Genomic DNA, 17,636 nt, shown 5'->3' on the forward strand with positions numbered 1-17,636 from the left:
GTGTGATGTTACACAACAATAGACAGTCATCATTGAGCTAGTTATCAAACCACCACCTCCTTTCATTCACTTGTTTGTAAACACACCCACCCACACGGAGAACGCAAACCAAAAATGCTGAAAAAGCCATCTCTTTTCAGAAAGGGAGAGGTCAGAGAAACTAATGTGTGTGTTTCAATAACCTCTCCAACTCACTTTGGAGTCATTGGCACAGTGGGCTAATAGCGCACAGCCCGGGAGTAATGGAAATGTATTTTGTAGTCAGCTGCGACACAGATGGCTGTTGGAATAGCTGATTGCAGTCATTGTTCTATTGTTTCTCCCAACAAGAGCGGGGTCAGTTTGTCTTGAACCGCGGCCCACGCCGCACTATGTAATTTACTGAGCAGATAAAGCACTTTCTACTTGGTGAATGGCTATTGACAGCTGCTGTCCATGCAGTATTATCCCAGAGGACCACATGGAGCCCAGACACTGGTCATAGACTCTGGTTGTTCTGCCACAAACACAGACGGACCCACACACAGTGTGACAGTGTGTGTGATGAGGTGAAAAGCACACCTCTATTGAACACACTGTGTAAAACAACTCACAGCAAGCATGGAAAGCCACACACATTCAAGCAGATACACAAAGCAGTGTGAGAGGACACACACCGCGGTAGTTTTCAACCCTACTCGCCTCAGCCTCAATGTTCAGGTCACTGTCAGCAACACACAATTACACTGAGGCTAATTGGACAACACAGCATCAAACACCCCCACTGTTCTGTCAATCACATACATCACATTAATCTATCTACGTGTATCTTCCGATCTATGCATTTCTGCATCTGTCCATGTCTGTCTAAGCTGTCCAAGGCTGTCTATAGGCCTATGGGCTGGGCTGTGGATCTATGGATGGGCTGGTGTGTATGTGGTCTATCAGGGGTTCTTTTGGGGGATCCTATGGGGTTGTGATGACCGATCTGCGGCCTTGCTACATCTGTGTCCTGGCCGATGTTGGGTCCAGCTGAGCGAGGATGAAAGCAGGGCCGGCAGGAGGCCAGACAAGCTGGATTAGCTCTCAGCGGGTCAGTGTTAACCAGACCTCAACAGCAGCACTGGCAGTGACCAGCACTACAGCCCACACAAGCCTGGTGATGCTAGATTTATCTAGCTGATAGATGTCTTTATAGCTCTCTTCCTCCCCTTCTCTCTTTCTGTCACACTGTCTATCTCGCTTACTCTCCCTTTCTCTCTCTCTGTCTGTCACTCACCATTTGTCTCTCTCTCTGTGTTCCTCTCTTTCTTCTTATCCATATTTTTCTCTCTCTCTTTCTTCCTCTCCCATCAGCTCCCTTTAAAGACCTAAGGACTTGGATGGAAGGGTGTTTACATCAAACCTTGTTTCCACACATCCAATCTCTCAAAGGCACCAACTTTCCACAAAGTTATACAGTGGTTCTACCTCTCGCCCATATTAAAGTCCTTCTAAACCACATTACAGTCCATCTTAACAACAATAAGGTCCTGTTCATCCACACTATGGTCCTGCTTAACCAATGTTTGTGAATATTTCACTCCCATTAAGCAGCTGTCAGCAGCACTTTTAGTGTCACTGGATAATGAGGCCAAATATTTCATAAAATCCACAAATTATGCCAGGTTTGAGTGTTTCACACCAATACTCCCACTCACTTTGTCATATGATTCAAGCTTAATATTCAACCTAATATTGCTTATACAATCCAGGGTACGCAAGCTTGGTTACAAAATACAGGACAATACTATTATTACAAACTTATTATAATATATTTTGATAAAAGAGTGAGAGTAGAGAACAGTGTGATGGAGAGGAGTCGTCAATGGACTAAGGGCTGAAGTAAGTAAGTAGTGGGGATGAGAAGTGTTGAATGGATGATGCAAGGAGGTAAGTCAAAGCTCAGGTAGCTGTGCTTGTGCTGCTTACTTGGCTGTGCTGTGGTGGAGCATGCATTCTGTGCCGTTTGCTGTTTAGCATGAATAACTGAGCCTCCGTACACCAGGAGAGCTGGATCAGAGCAGTGAAGGGATGCTGTCTGTCTGCCCAGCTGTCTCTCTGTCCCTTTGTCTGTCGGTCTCCCGCTGGGGACTGATGTGAGGCTCAGTGGGCTTCAGCTCTTGTTATTTCCACATTAAAGCCATGTCATATTGACAGTATCTGACAACAGACTGTCCTACAGCAGTGCCAGTATGCAGCATTCTCAAACTGCATCTCTCAATATCCGATACAGTCTCTCTCTGGCAGACTCCTCATGTTGTGATATAGTCTCTCTGTGGCAGTCTCCTCATGTTCTGATACAGTCTCTCTCTGGCAGTCTCCTCATGTTGTGATATAGTCCCTCTCTGGCAGTCTCCTCATGTTCTGATACAGTCTCTCTTTGGCAGTCTCCTCATGTTGTGATATAGTCTCTCTCTCTGGTAGTCTCCTCATGTTCTGATACAGGCTCTCTCTGGCAGACTCCTCATGGTGTGATATAGTCTCTCTCTGGCAGACGCCTCATGTTCTGACACCGTCTCTCTCTGGCAGACTCCTCATGTTGTGATATAGTCTCTCTCTGGCAGACTCCTCATGTTGTGATACAGGCTCTCTGTTAGTCTCCTCTACTCTTTCTTTCTCTCTTTATCTTCCATTGTCCTGCTTTTTTCTTTCTCTTTCTCATTTTCTTGCTTCCTTGCTATTTCCCCATTCTCTCCATTTCAAAGAAACAAACACACACAACAAATCTTTGTCTTTCTTTCCTCTCTCCCTCCTCCATGTCGTCCCATACTCAGAAACTCACCTGGACCACGAAATGATCTGAGCGGAAAGAGAAAGAAGGGGCTCAGGGTAAAGTATGACAGCCTCAACTGGTTCTCTGCCTGTTTGTTAGTCTCCTCTGGCTCTCTGCCTGTTTGTCATCTCCTATGGCTCTCTGCCTGTTTGTCATCTCCTATGGCTCTCTGCCTGTTTGTCATCTCCTATGGCTCTCACCTGTTTGTCATCTCCTCTGGCTCTCTGCCTGTTTGCCAGTCTCCTCTGGCTCTCTGCCTGTTTGCCAGTCTCCTCTGGCTCTCTGCCTGTTTGCCAGTCTCCTCTGGCTCTCTGCCTGTTTGTCAGTCTCCCCTGGCTCTCTGCCTGTTTGTCAGTCTCCTCTGGCTCTCTGCCTGTTTGTAAGTCTCCTCTGGCTCTCTGCCTGTTTGTCATCTCATCTGGCTCTCTGCCTGTTTGTCATCTCCTCTGGTTCTCTGCCTGTTTGTCATCTCCTCTGGCTCTCTGCCTGTTTGTCATCTCATATAGCTCTCTGCCTGTTTGTCAGTCTCCTCTGGCTCTCTGCCTGTTTGTCAGTCTCTTCTGGCTCTCTGCCTGTTTGTCAGTCTCCTCTGGCTCTCTGCCTGTTTGTCAGTCTCCCCTGGCTCTCTGCCTGTTTGTCATCTCATATAGCTCTCTGCCTGTTTGTCAGTCTCCTCTGGCTCTCTGCCTGTTTGTCAGTCTCCTCTGGCTCTCTGCCTGTTTGTCAGTCTCCTCTGGCTCTCTGCCTGTTTGTCAGTCTCCCCTGGCTCTTTGCCTGTTTGTCGCTCTCACCTGTTTGTCATCTTCTCTGGCTCTCTGCCTGTTTGTCAGTCTCCTCTGGCTCTCACCTGTTTGTCATCTCCTCTGGCTTTCTGCCTGATTGTCAGTCTCCTCTGGCTCCTTGCCTGTTTGTCAGTCTCCTATGGCTCTCACCTGTTTGTCATCTCATCTGGTTCTTTGCCTGTTTGTCATCTCCTCTGGCTTCTTGCCTGATTGTAAGTCTCCTCTGGCTCTCACCAGTTTGTCATCAAATCTGGCTTTCTGCCTGATTGTCATCTCCTCTGGCTCTTTGCCTGTTTTGTCAGTCTCCTCTAGCTCTCTGCCTGTTTGTCAGTCTCCTCTGGCTCTCTGCCTGTTTGTCAGTCTCCTCTGGTTCTTTGCCTGTTTGTCATCTCCTCTGGCTCTCTGCCTGTTTGTCAGTCTCCTCTGGCTCTCTGCCTGTTTGTCAGTCTCCTCTGGCTCTCTGCCTGTTTGCCAGTCTCCTCTGGCTCTCTGCCTGTTTGTCAGTCTCCTCTGGCTCTCTGCCTGTTTGTCAGTCTCCTCTGGTTCTTTGCCTGTTTGTCATCTCCTCTGGTGCTCACCTGTTTGTCAGTCTCCTCTGGCTCTCTGCCTGTTTGTCAGTCTCCTCTGGCTCTCTGCCTGTTTGTCAGTCTCCTCTGGCTCTCTGCCTGTTTGTCAGTCTCCTCTGGCTCTCTGCCTGTTTGTCAGTCTCCCCTGGCTCTTTGCCTGTTTGTCGCTCTCACCTGTTTGTCATCTTCTCTGGCTCTCTGCCTGTTTGTCAGTCTCCTCTGGCTCTCACCTGTTTGTCATCTCCTCTGGCTCTCTGCCTGTTTGTCAGTCTCCTCTGGCTCTCTGCCTGTTTGTCAGTCTCCTCTGGCTCTCTGCCTGTTTGTCAGTCTCCTCTGGCTCTCTGCCTGTTTGTCAGTCTCCCCTGGCTCTTTGCCTGTTTGTCGCTCTCACCTGTTTGTCATCTTCTCTGGCTCTCTGCCTGTTTGTCAGTCTCCTCTGGCTCTCACCTGTTTGTCATCTCCTCTGGCTTTCTGCCTGATTGTCAGTCTCCTCTGGCTCCTTGCCTGTTTGTCAGTCTCCTATGGCTCTCACCTGTTTGTCATCTCATCTGGTTCTTTGCCTGTTTGTCATCTCCTCTGGCTCTCTGCCTGTTTGTCATCTCCTATGGCTCTCACCTGTTTGTCATCTCCTCTGGCTCTCTGCCAGTTTGTCAGTCTCCTCTGGCTCTCTGCCTGTTTGTCAGTCTCCTCTGGCTCTCTGCCTGTTTGTCAGTCTCCTCTGGCTCTCTGCCTGTTTGTCAGTCTCCTCTGGCTCTCTGCCTGTTTGTCAGTCTCCCCTGGCTCTCTGCCAGTTTGTCAGTCTCCTCTGGCTCTCACCTGTTTGTCATCTCCTCTGGCTTTCTGCCTGATTGTCAGTCTCCTCTGGCTCCTTGCCTGTTTGTCAGTCTCCTATGGCTCTCACCTGTTTGTCATCTCATCTGGTTCTTTGCCTGTTTGTCATCTCCTCTGGCTCTCTGCCTGTTTGTCAGTCTCCTCTGGCTCTCTGCCTGTTTGTCATCTCATATAGCTCTCTGCCTGTTTGTCAGTCTCCTCTGGCTCTCTGCCTGTTTGTCAGTCTCCTCTGGCTCTCTGCCTGTTTGTCAGTCTCCTCTGGCTCTCTGCCTGTTTGTCAGTCTCCTCTGGCTCTCTGCCTGTTTGTCAGTCTCCCCTGGCTCTTTGCCTGTTTGTCGCTCTCACCTGTTTGTCATCTTCTCTGGCTCTCTGCCTGTTTGTCAGTCTCCTCTGGCTCTCACCTGTTTGTCATCTCCTCTGGCTCTCTGCCTGTTTGTCAGTCTCCTCTGGCTCTCTGCCTGTTTGTCAGTCTCCTCTGGCTCTCTGCCTGTTTGTTAGTCTCCTCTGGCTCTCTGCCTGTTTGTCAGTCTCCTCTGGCTCTCTGCCTGTTTGTCATCTCCTCTGGATCTCTGCCTGTTTGTCAGTCTCCTCTGGCTCTCTGCCTGTTTGTTAGTCTCCTCTGGCTCTCTGCCTGTTTGTCAGTCTCCCCTGGCTCTTTGCCTGTTTGTCGCTCTCACCTGTTTGTCATCTTCTCTGGCTCTCTGCCTGTTTGTCAGTCTCCTCTGGCTCTCACCTGTTTGTCATCTCCTCTGGCTTTCTGCCTGATTGTCAGTCTCCTCTGGCTTCTTGCCTGATTGTAAGTCTCCTCTGGCTCTCACCAGTTTGTCATCAAATCTGGCTTTCTGCCTGATTGTCATCTCCTCTGGCTCTTTGCCTGTTTTGTCAGTCTCCTCTAGCTCTCTGCCTGTTTGTCAGTCTCCTCTGGCTCTCTGCCTGTTTGTCAGTCTCCTCTGGTTCTTTGCCTGTTTGTCATCTCCTCTGGCTCTCTGCCTGTTTGTCAGTCTCCTCTGGCTCTCTGCCTGTTTGCCAGTCTCCTCTGGCTCTCTGCCTGTTTGTCAGTCTCCTCTGGCTCTCTGCCTGTTTGTCAGTCTCCTCTGGTTCTTTGCCTGTTTGTCATCTCCTCTGGTGCTCACCTGTTTGTCAGTCTCCTCTGGCTCTCTGCCTGTTTGTCAGTCTCCTCTGGCTCTCTGCCTGTTTGTCAGTCTCCTCTGGCTCTCTGCCTGTTTGTCAGTCTCCTCTGGCTCTCTGCCTGTTTGTCAGTCTCCCCTGGCTCTTTGCCTGTTTGTCGCTCTCACCTGTTTGTCATCTTCTCTGGCTCTCTGCCTGTTTGTCAGTCTCCTCTGGCTCTCACCTGTTTGTCATCTCCTCTGGCTCTCTGCCTGTTTGTCAGTCTCCTCTGGCTCTCTGCCTGTTTGTCAGTCTCCTCTGGCTCTCTGCCTGTTTGTCAGTCTCCTCTGGCTCTCTGCCTGTTTGTCAGTCTCCTCTGGCTCTCTGCCTGTTTGTCAGTCTCCCCTGGCTCTCTGCCTGTTTGTCAGTCTCCTCTGGCTCTCTGCCTGTTTGTAAGTCTCCTCTGGCTCTCTGCCTGTTTGTCATCTCCTCTGGTTCTTTGCCTGTTTGTCATCTCCTCTGGCTCTCTGCCTGTTTGTCAGTCTCCTCTGGCTCTCTGCCTGTTTGTCATCTCATATAGCTCTCTGCCTGTTTGTCAGTCTCCTCTGGCTCTCTGCCTGTTTGTCAGCCTCCTCTGGCTCTCTGCCTGTTTGTCAGTCTCCTCTGGCTCTCTGCCTGTTTGTCAGTCTCCTCTGGCTCTCTGCCTGTTTGTCAGTCTCCCCTGGCTCTCTGCCTGTTTGTCAGTCTCCCCTGGCTCTCTGCCTGTTTGTCAGTCTCCTCTGGCTCTCTGCCTGTTTGTCAGTCTCCTCTGGCTCTCTGCCTGTTTATCAGACTCCTCTCCTCTCTCTCCCTCCCTCCTCTCTCCTCTCCCTCCCTCCTCTCTCCCTCTCGTTCTCTTTCTCTCCACCAGCTGTCCTCAAAGGAGGAAAGGAAGGGCTGCATTTCCTCCGCACTGTACCTTACATGCAAGACACATTGTTAGGGAGTTGGAGAGGGCTGTTAAAAGGGATGTAGTATGGATAAATGTATGGATATATGGACTGGCTATTAGACTATCCAGTACTCAGAATAGTAATATTAGCCCACCATCCCTCCATTCTCAGTCAGTCTGAGCCCACCATCCCTCCACTCTGTCAGACTGAGCCCACCATCTCTCCACTCTCAGTCAGTCTGAGCCCACCATCCCTCCATTTTCAGTCAGACTGAGCCCACCATCCCTCCATTCTCAGTCAGTCTGAGCCCACCATCCCTCCATTCTCAGTCAGACTGAGCCCACCATCCCTCCATACTCAGTCAGTCTGAGCACACCATCCCTCCATTCTCAGTCAGTCTGAGCCCACCATCCCTCCATTCTCAGTCAGACTGAGCCCACCATCCCTCCATTTCCAGTCAGACTGAGCCCACCATCCCTCCATTCTCAGTCAGTCTGAGCCCACCATCCCTCCATTCTCAGTCAGTCTGAGCCCACCATCCCTCCATTCTCAGTCAGACTGAGCCCACCATCCCTCCATACTCAGTCAGTCTGAGCACACCATCCCTCCATTCTCAGTCAGTCTGAGCCCACCATCCCTCTATTCTCAGTCAGACTGAGCCCACCATCCCTGCATTTCCAGTCAGACTGAGCCCACCATCCCTCCATTTCCAGTCAGACTGAGCCCACCATCCCTCCATTCTCAGTCAGTCTGAGCCCACCATCCCTCCATTCTCAGTCAGCCTGAGCCCACCATCCCTCCATTCTCAGTCAGACTGAGCCCACCATCCCTCCATCCTCAGTCAGACTGAGCCCACCATCCCCCGCTCTCAGTCAGTCTGAGCCCACCATGCCTCCGCTCTCAGTCAGTCTGAGTCCACCATCCCTCCCATTCAGTCAGTCTGAGCCTACCATCCCTCCACTCTCAGTCACTCTGAGCCCACCATCCCTCCACTCTGTCGGTCTGAGCCCACCATCCCTCCACTCTGTCGGTCTGAGCCCACCATCCCTCCACTCTCAGTCGGTCTGAGCCCACCATACCTCAATTCTTAGCCGTTCTGAGCCCACCATCCTTCCATTCTAAGCCAGTTTGAGCTCAACGTCCCTCCACTCTCAGCCAGCTAACCTCTCTGTGTCAGTCCCGTCTCGCCTCTCCCTCACTCCTCCTCCCTCCACCTCAGCACTACCAGGTCACATCCCATGAGTTGGCCCAGGCGTTAATACCCTGTGACAGCCTCTGTGGTCTCTACCACGGCCCGTCACAGGGGGCTGCCAGTCTGCGCTAGGTAACGTGCGGCCTCCCATTCTGAACTGCACACAACACAATACAACAGGCTGGTACTAGCTGGCACCGGCGCCACCACGGCCATACCTGGCTCAACCTAATGTTGCTGTCCAAGGGACATGTCCTGAAATGTGGGAACATGGTTTATAGTGCAACTCACACTCTCCCCCTCCCTCTCTCCATCACTCTCTGTCACCCTGCTTTTATATCACTCTGCTGCTCAGCCGGATGGGCTGTGTCCAGTCTACTTGTAATTTGGTTCACAGGGCCCCTGGCAGTGGAAAGAGGGACAGAGAGGATAAAGAAGCCTGAGAGCCTGGGTAGGAAAAGCTTAGGCTTAGTGCAGGGCCTCCAGAGTACCAGGGTCCAACAGACACATGAAAAAACATTAAATAAACATTAATGGAACTGGGTTACAGGAGATTTATTAAGAGGGCTTTTTACCACCTCGCCGTCGAGAGCGACGCACGTCATTTGAATAACTCTCGCATGCACACAGGTAAACAAAGAAGGTAATTTATTGCTGTCCTTGTCGGTGGCCGTTGTGAAAATCTATTTTTACATTGTTTTTCCCGGGAAAATTTGTGTTTTCATTTTTTTTATGGTTTACGACGAGACAGAGATTGAGCACTTTATTTTCAGGCTACGGTAAGTCTGACTTGGATCCGATTTTTATGTCACTTTGCCGTGTGCTAAAAATGAGGCCTTAATCGTGGCTTAGTGATGTTGAATATATCCTTGGCCAATGGTAAATACACAGATAAAATGTGACTGATTAAACAGTACACACAGTAATGAGGACACATCTGTTTCATAAGCGCAGAGTTCAGGTCTGAGAAGTTCATAACGGCAGACCAGTAGATTAAAAGTGAAAAGAAGAGGTCAGATACAGATTGAATCCCAGAATTGTTCCTCATTTTGAAAACTTTGTGAACCCAATGTTCTGACAGTCGCCTGCCGGACTCTAGCAGCACAGAACTGTATCAAGAATGTGGTAGGTAAGAAATATATGTGACAGTCATTTTTTAAATATATACAGGGCATTCAGAAAGTATTCACACACCTTACCTTAATCCACATTTTGTTATGTTACAGGCTTACTCTAAAATGTATTCAATTATTTTCCCCCCACATCAATCTACACACAATACCTCATAATGACAAAGCGAAAACAGGTTTGAAGAAATTGAGCAAATATATTAAATATAAATAACATAAATACCTTATTTTTCATACACTTTGCTATGAGACTCGAAATTGAGTTCAAGTGCATCCTGTTTCCATCGATCGTCCTTGAAATGTTTATACAACTTGATTTGAGTCCACCTGTGGTAAATTCAATTGACTGGACATGATTTGGAAAGGCACGCACCTGTCTATATAAGATCATGGAAAACAAGATTCTCTGGTCTGATGAAACCAAGATTGAAATCTTTGGCCTGGATGCCTAGCATCACGTCTGGAGGAAACTTGGCACAATCGCTATGGTGAAACATGGTGGAGGCAGTATCATGCAGTGAGGATGTTTTTCAGCAGCAAGGACTGGGAGACTAGTCAGGGTCAAGGGAAAGATTAACAGAGCAAAGTACAGAGAGATCCTTGATGAAAACCTGCTCCAGAGCGCTCAGGACCTCAGACTGGGGAGAAGGTTCACCTTCCAACAGGAGAATGACCCTAAGCACATAACCAAGACAATGCAGGAGTGTCTTCGGGACAAGGCTCTGAATGTCCTTGAGTGGCCCATCCAGAGCTGCAAGTAGATTGTAAGTTTTAAATATTCAATATAAAATAAAATAAAGACTTGAGGCTAAAATCGCTGCTAAAGATGTTTCAACTAAGTATTGAGTAAAGGGTCTGAATACTTATGTAAATGTGATATTTCAGTTGTTTTTTAACACATTTGGAAACATTGTGTGTAGATTGATGAGGATTTAAAAAAAAAATGTTTTTAATCCATTTTAGAATATAAGGCTGTAATGTAACAAAATGTGGAAAAAGTCAAGGGGTCTGAATACATTCCGAATGCACTGTATACTCTATGCTGGCTCTTTTTCTAAAAACATTTGTCAAAAAGTGCTTTACATTAACCCTGCCTACATTAATCGTGCCTACATTAATCGTGCCAAAGATGAAGCACCAGCACAGTTGCAAAAACAACAACACGAAAAACCTGGAGAGAGCAGACTCAGAAGGTCTGCCTATTCTAAACTGTCTGAACGTATAATTCTAGACAATAACCAGAATACTTCTCCAACTATCAAAAAATCAATTTGATTGTAGGAAAAATGGTTTGTTGTGCCCATGAAAAGAACAAAAGTCGGGTTCATTTCACACAGTGAAAGTAATTATAATTGTACCAAATGAAATGCCACAACGGCGCGAAACTCTTTGAAAATTGCTGGACGTTGTCCAAAGTAATTAACACAACAATTTGGATGGGATCAACAACATACTATAGACAAACTATTTCTTCCTCATTCTCATTCATATCGATGTCTTGTCTTCTCATCTCTTTCTTTGTCTCTTTATTTAACTAGGCAAGTCAGTTAAGAACAAATTCTTATTTACAATGACGGCCTACCCCGGCCAAACCCGGGCGACCCTGAGCCAATCTCTGCCACTCTTTCCCTCTCTGCACCTCTATCTCCATAAGTATCTATCTTTGTGTGTGTGGCTTTCTCTCCTCCTTCTCTCTCTCAACCTATATCTCTCTATCCATCTATCTCTCTCTCTCAAATGAATTGGAACTTGAGAGTGAATAATCCGACATAGGGTGTCCTGTCAGTGAGAATGGTTTACCAAGAAAAACTTCCAAATAGACTAATTAACTTTAATCCTGGATCTGTCATCTAAAACAGTAGTACACACACCCATATACACACATGCACACACACATAATTACATTGGTCTCTCAGGTTATCTCTGAGTAAGGCTGGCAGCTGAATGTAGATCAGTGTGTCTGTCAATGTCTCAAGTGCATACACTGAAAGGATAGGTCTGTGAAGTGTTGTCACTAGTTAAATCAATCTCTTCTTCCCCCTGACGAGTCATGACCTTCTCTCACTCTCCATCATCAACATCGAGACCGCCTCCCTCCTCCTCATCATTTAAAAAATGAAAAGGCAGATTCAGCGTCAATTTTACTTGTCGATTTATTCTGCTTTGCCCGCCGCTGAAATATTAATGTGAGCGGAGAGGAAGGGCGGGTTAGCCTCACTTGAGTATTCACAGCTCTTTGCTTGCACCCAGCTGCTGTTGCAACAACTCAATGAGCGGAGTGATCACAACGTAGTGTAATAACATCTGAAATGGATTGGAACTGGATAGTGAACAATCAGCCATAGGGTGTTAGGTCAGTGTGGGTTAAGTATTGAATGATTGAGTTGGTCAACAGAAAAAATTGTGCCATTCACTGACATCCAAGATGGTTCCCTAGCAAGCTGTGTGTACAGAATACACAGACATGGTTACAGGGAGTCAGTGAGACAGTGATACTGGGATACTGGGCAACTGGACAGGTGCATGCATACATACATATGTAGAAACACCCACACAAACTAATATGTACTGTATATAACATGTATCAAAAAACATGTCATCATATCTGCCATGCCTACTTCCAGTGGTACATGTACTATATCTACCATGCCTATTTCCAGTGGTAAGTGTACTATGTCTACCATGCCTACTTCCAGTGGTACATGTACTATATCTACCATGCCTATTTCCAGTTGTAAATGTATGTACCACGCCTATGTCCAGTGGTAAATGTATCTACCATGCCTATTTCCAGTGGTAAATGTATCTACCATGCCTATTTCCAGTGGTAAATGCAGACAAACACAGTACCAGTCAAAGGTTTGGACACACCTATTCCAGTGGTAAATATATTGTATCTACCATGCCTATTTCCAACGGTAAAGGTACTGTATCTACCATGTCTGTTTCCAGTGGTAAATGTATCTTCCATGCCTATGTCCAGAGGTAAATGTATCTACCATGCCTATTTCCAGTGGTAAATATATGTTATCTACCATGTCTGTTTCCAGTGGTAAATGTAAGTACAATGCCTATTTCCAGTGGTAAATGTATCTTCCATTACTATGTCCAGTGGTAAATGTATCTACCATGCCTATTTCTAGTGGTAAATGTACTGTATCTACCATGCCTACTTCCAGTGGTAAATGTACTGTATCTACCAAGTCTATTTCCAGTGGTAAATGTATGTATGATGCCTATTTCCAGTGGTAAATGTATCTACCATGCCTATTTCCAGTGGTAAATGCAGACAAACACAGTACCAGTCAAAGGTTTGGACACACCTATTCCAGTGGTAAATATATTGTATCTACCATGCCTATTTCCAACGGTAAAGGTACTGTATCTACCATGTCTGTTTCCAGTGGTAAATGTATCTTCCATGCCTATGTCCAGAGGTAAATGTATCTACCATGCCTATTTCCAGTGGTAAATATATGTTATCTACCATGTCTGTATACCACAAGTTAGAGTGGTATACAGAAAATAGCCTTATTTGGTAAAAGACCAAGTCCATATTATGGCAAGAACAGCTCAAATAAGCAAAGAGAAAAGACAGCCCACTTTGAAAGTTTCTTCAAGTGCAGTAGCAAAAACCATCAAGCACTATGCAACTCAGATTGCAGCCCAAATAAATGCTTCACAGAGTTTAAGTAACAGACACATCTCAACATCAACTGTTCAGAGGAGACTGCATGAATCAGGCCTTCATGGTCAAATTGCTGCAAAGAAACCACTACTAAAGGACACCAACAAAAAGAAGAGACGTGTTTGGGCCAAGAAACGTGAGCAGAGGACATTAGGAAATCTGTCCTTCGGTCTGATGAGATTTTGGGCTCCAACCGCCGTGTCTTTGTGAGACACAGTAGGTGAACGGATGAAGCTGGTTGAGAGAATGCCAAGCGTGTGCAAAACCGTCATCAAGGCAAAGGGTGGCTACTTTGAAGGATCTAAAGTATAAATATATATTTAGATTTGTTTACTACATGATTCCATATGTGTTATTTTATAGTTTTGATGTCTTCACTTTTATTCTACAGTGTGAAAAAATATTAAAAATATTAAAGAAAAACCCTTGAATGAGTAGGTGTGTCCAAACCTTTGACTGGTACTGTATGTATGTCACATGTACTGTATAATAGAAGATGTCATCATATTGTTATGCCTTTTCTGGTGGAACAAACCCACACTTTCAAAAACATGTTTATCAAACGTATTACATAACATGTCCTCCATCGTCTCATTCATGTGCTATTTCTAGAGCAGACCTTATGTCACCCTGGTCGTCCCACACTGTGTTCTTTGTGTCATTTCCCTTCAGTGAAAACATGACAATGCATATCTGCTGTGTTTACTAGGCCCCGGCTTCGTCTTGTCAAGTCGTAAAAGGTCAAACATCTCGCTTCCACTGACGGCTGATCTAATCGGTAAACATTAATTCATACCTCTCCACATTACAACCGTAACTCAAAATAGCTCCGTGCAGTGTATCACGGATAGCTCCGTGCAGTGTATCACGGATAGCTTGCGCAGTGTATCACGGATAGCTTGCACAGTATATCGTGGAAAGACACCAAGACTGGCATTAAGCGTTGCTGTCTCCTCAATGACGCTATGCAAATCTATCTGGCTCGGATAGGAAGGATCCTTGGTTAGAAGGTTTTGTATAGGTTCTGCAGGGGGGCATGTGGACAAATCTCCTTCTGGATATCTCTCCTTTCTGTCTCTCTTTCACACAAACCCACTCACTCACACACACACATGCACACACACACACACACACTCCTTGCTCAGCATGCTTTCACCTGATGGTAATTACGTTTATCGTGCTGTGATTACATGAATTACACAATTGGATACACTGATTGTATCTCGGGTGCTGATGAAATGGGAACAATTGCAGGTTTGCACATTTTAATTGAAAACTACTGCAGCATACAGCACAAAATTCTGGTGAAGTGGGAAAGATGTGGGGGAAATTATTAAAATAAACCCCAGAACTGGAGCAAAACCAAGGGGGGGGGGGCTGGTAAACGACTGTAAACAAAGCCACAATTTGAGTTTTTCACGCTTCAGACAAGCTATTTTGAGGGTACTCATATTAGGACAGCCACAGAGCCACAGATGAGCTAGTTTGATGGTACTCATATTAGAACAGCCTCAGTTTCACTTTCTACCTGACCAAAACTCACAAAGTTGCTAAACAGTGGCTCTCGGGAGGCCAGTTAATATATGGCTCCTCACATGCCAGTAATCAAGACGAGTCTGTGTTTTTTCAAAATGGATGCCCTGCTGGTATAGGCTTTCAAGTCCTCCTCCAGACGTTGGCAGTGTTTTAAATGTCAATGGAATCTCAAGCCCCTCTTTTGTTGGACTATATCAGAATTCTGCACAACGAGCCATTCTAAGCACTTAAATGCTCTTAGCTCCGTATAAATTGGATCGATTGCCGGCACTTTTGCTACAAACTGAACTGTTGTCCTTCTTTGCAGTGGCGGTGTGGGTGGTTATTATTCTAATAAGGACTTACTTGTTCAGATTCATTTCTCCAAATCAATTCCGACACTCTAAAGAAAAGGAAAAAAAGGAATAAAGAGAGCAGCGGCTAATTTGATTCCGCCTGCCAACTTGTTTGCGGGACATTCCAGCTAGTCAGGCTAATCAGGCCCCAGCCTGCTGAAAGCTTGTTGTGTTAGTGGATACAAAAAAGGGGGCACAGATGAAAGAATGAAGGATGGGTAAAGAGAGAAAAAGCAGGAAGAAAGAGTGAGAGAGAAACAAAAAGAGAGAGTGAGACAAGGGTAGTGAGGCCGTGTGTGAGAGGACTGGGTGAGAATTGATCAGATTCTGTCAGTGCTACTGTTGGTCTAGCCACTCTGGCATGACAGAGTACAGCTACATTCAATACTCATCATTAGTTAGCCCGGTCCTATAGCCACCAGGTCAGGCTAGTTGGCTTCGGTTGGGGGGACAGGGGTGGAGTTGGGTGATGGGGTTGGTTGGGGGGGGGGGGTTCGATTGGCTTCAGGCTTAAGCCAATGATCCCATTAGAAAACATCCAACAGCAGACCTCTTTGTTCAGACCAACTTGGGCTTAATGAAGTGTGCAATGAGGAAACCAAAAACAATTGACAAAAGGAGGGAGTACAGGTTAAGTTATGGACAAGAAAGTGGAGGTAGTATTAGTGGTGGTAGTAGTAGTATTATTGGTGGCAGCAATAGTAGTAGTAGTGGCAGTTGTAGTAGTAGTAGTGGCAGTAGTAGTAGCAGTTGTTGTAGTAGTAGTAGTAGTAGTAGTAGTAGTAGTAGTAGCAGTTGTTGTAGTAGTAGTAGTAGTGGCAGTACTGGCAGTAGTAGTAGTAGTAGTAGTAGAAGAAGCAGCAGGAGTGGCAGTAGTAGTAGTATATGGTAATGAGTAGAATGGGTACACGGTAATGAGTAGAATGGGTACACGGTAATGAGTACAATCCATGCAAAATTAAAGGATCTAAACAATCAACGCTAAACACTTAGGCTTAATTAGGATGTTTTGAATCTGTAAGATGAACACTGTGCTAGGCCTCACTGATTAGAATAAAATACATACATAATAGAAACGCAAATCATATTTACAGGACTCTTACATTTAGCAAGGATTGGATGTCAATGCTAGGGAGGAGGGGGCGTGAGGGGGGTTGGTGGGTGGGCTCGAGTGGGAGCGTTGGAAAACTAATGAAGCCGTCTCCGTTGGCAACGAGAAGGAAGCACAAGGAGAGAGACCTATTTTTAGCAAATTAATTTAAGGCTCTAAATAATTAACTGATAATTATCTGGCAATCAGGAGTGAGATTAAATTATCTCCCAAAGATTTTTCCCTGTTAGCGCAGGGTGGCTATGGAGCGTTATGGAGATGATGTGGGTCCCCAGTCACAAAAAGGCACGGGTACTAGGCCTACTGCTCTGCAGCAAAAAAAAAAATTACAGGGGGAATAAGACACGTGTTGAAGGCGAGTGGATTTGCCCGTGATTAGTGTCTAATGACTGACAGAAAGTTGGCACCCACACTCGGTATGTTTGTGACATAATAGACATGTGAATCCAGCTGTCTTTCCGCATGCTGGGCCTCATTCTGACACACATCTCCCCCCTGCTCGCTGTACTCACTGCTACACCGCCGGCAGCAGACAGCTGCATGCAAAATACTGGCCCTGTGTGTAAACAGCCCCATGGCAAGGCAATCACAGATTCAGACACAATCAATGACATGAAATTGCACCCACACAGAAATCTGAAAACGACGGGGTGGCTGATGGTTGGAGAAGCTTGGTGGAGAAGACGACACCAATGACGATGTCAACAACGATTTAGATTCACATTTTTCAATGTTTTTTCTCACCTTGGTATTCCAAGACCGGAATTCCAACCCTACTATTTAATCTGAAAGAATACCACTGCATAGTATATTTAGTATAGAGAACACTTGTGACATTTACAGTTTGAAAATACTTTCATTACCAGACACAATGCAGTGGTTATCTTGTGAAGAATATACTACGAATACCATCAATACTTGATTTAAACTGAGTATACCAAACAGTAAGAACACTTTCCTAATATTGAGATGCCCTCAGAACAGCCTCAATTCGTCGGGACATGGACTCTACAAGGTGTCGAAAGCGTTGCACATGGATGCGGGCCCATGTTGACTCCAATGCTTCCATCAGTTATGACAAGTTGGCTGGACGTCCTTTGGGTGGTGGACCATTCTTGATACACACTGAAAACTGTTGATCGTGAAAAAACCCAGCAGCCTTGCAGTTCTTGACACAAACCGGTGTGCCTGGCATCTACTACCATACCCCATTCAAAGGCATTTAAATCTTTAATTTAGCCAATTCACCCTCTGAATGGCATACACACAATCCATGTCTCAAGGCTTAAAAATCCTTCTTTAACCTGTCTCTTCCCCTTCATCACCTCTAACTGAAGTGGATTTAACAAGTGACATCAATAAGGGACCCGAGCTTTCACCTGGATTCACTTGGGCAGTCTATATCATGGAAAGAGCAGGTGTTCTTAATGTTTTGTATGATGAGATAGAACACTGTTTTCTTTATTTCTTCTGCAGAAATGCAAATCTAGGGCCCTTTTAAAGAGATGATCAATTCACTCAGCTAGGCCCTCACTGTTTTATTCAACAGTATGTCTAAGAAATGGAGTACTGTCTGAAAGTTAGATATCTCTCCTCCTACCCCTGAGAAGGCACCTCCTAGAGAGAGAGAAG

General features: G+C 46.0%; 1 protein-coding gene across 6 annotated transcripts in view; it reads right to left on the reverse strand.

Annotated features, from left to right (window-relative positions):
• Positions 1-17,636, reverse strand: part of diaph2 (diaphanous-related formin 2) — a 717,979-nt gene that overhangs the window by 122,286 nt on the left and 578,057 nt on the right. The gene's annotated exons all lie outside the window — the stretch shown is intronic.

Source organism: Oncorhynchus kisutch, linkage group LG19 (assembly GCF_002021735.2).
Source record: "Oncorhynchus kisutch isolate 150728-3 linkage group LG19, Okis_V2, whole genome shotgun sequence".
Taxonomy (NCBI): domain Eukaryota; kingdom Metazoa; phylum Chordata; class Actinopteri; order Salmoniformes; family Salmonidae; genus Oncorhynchus; species Oncorhynchus kisutch.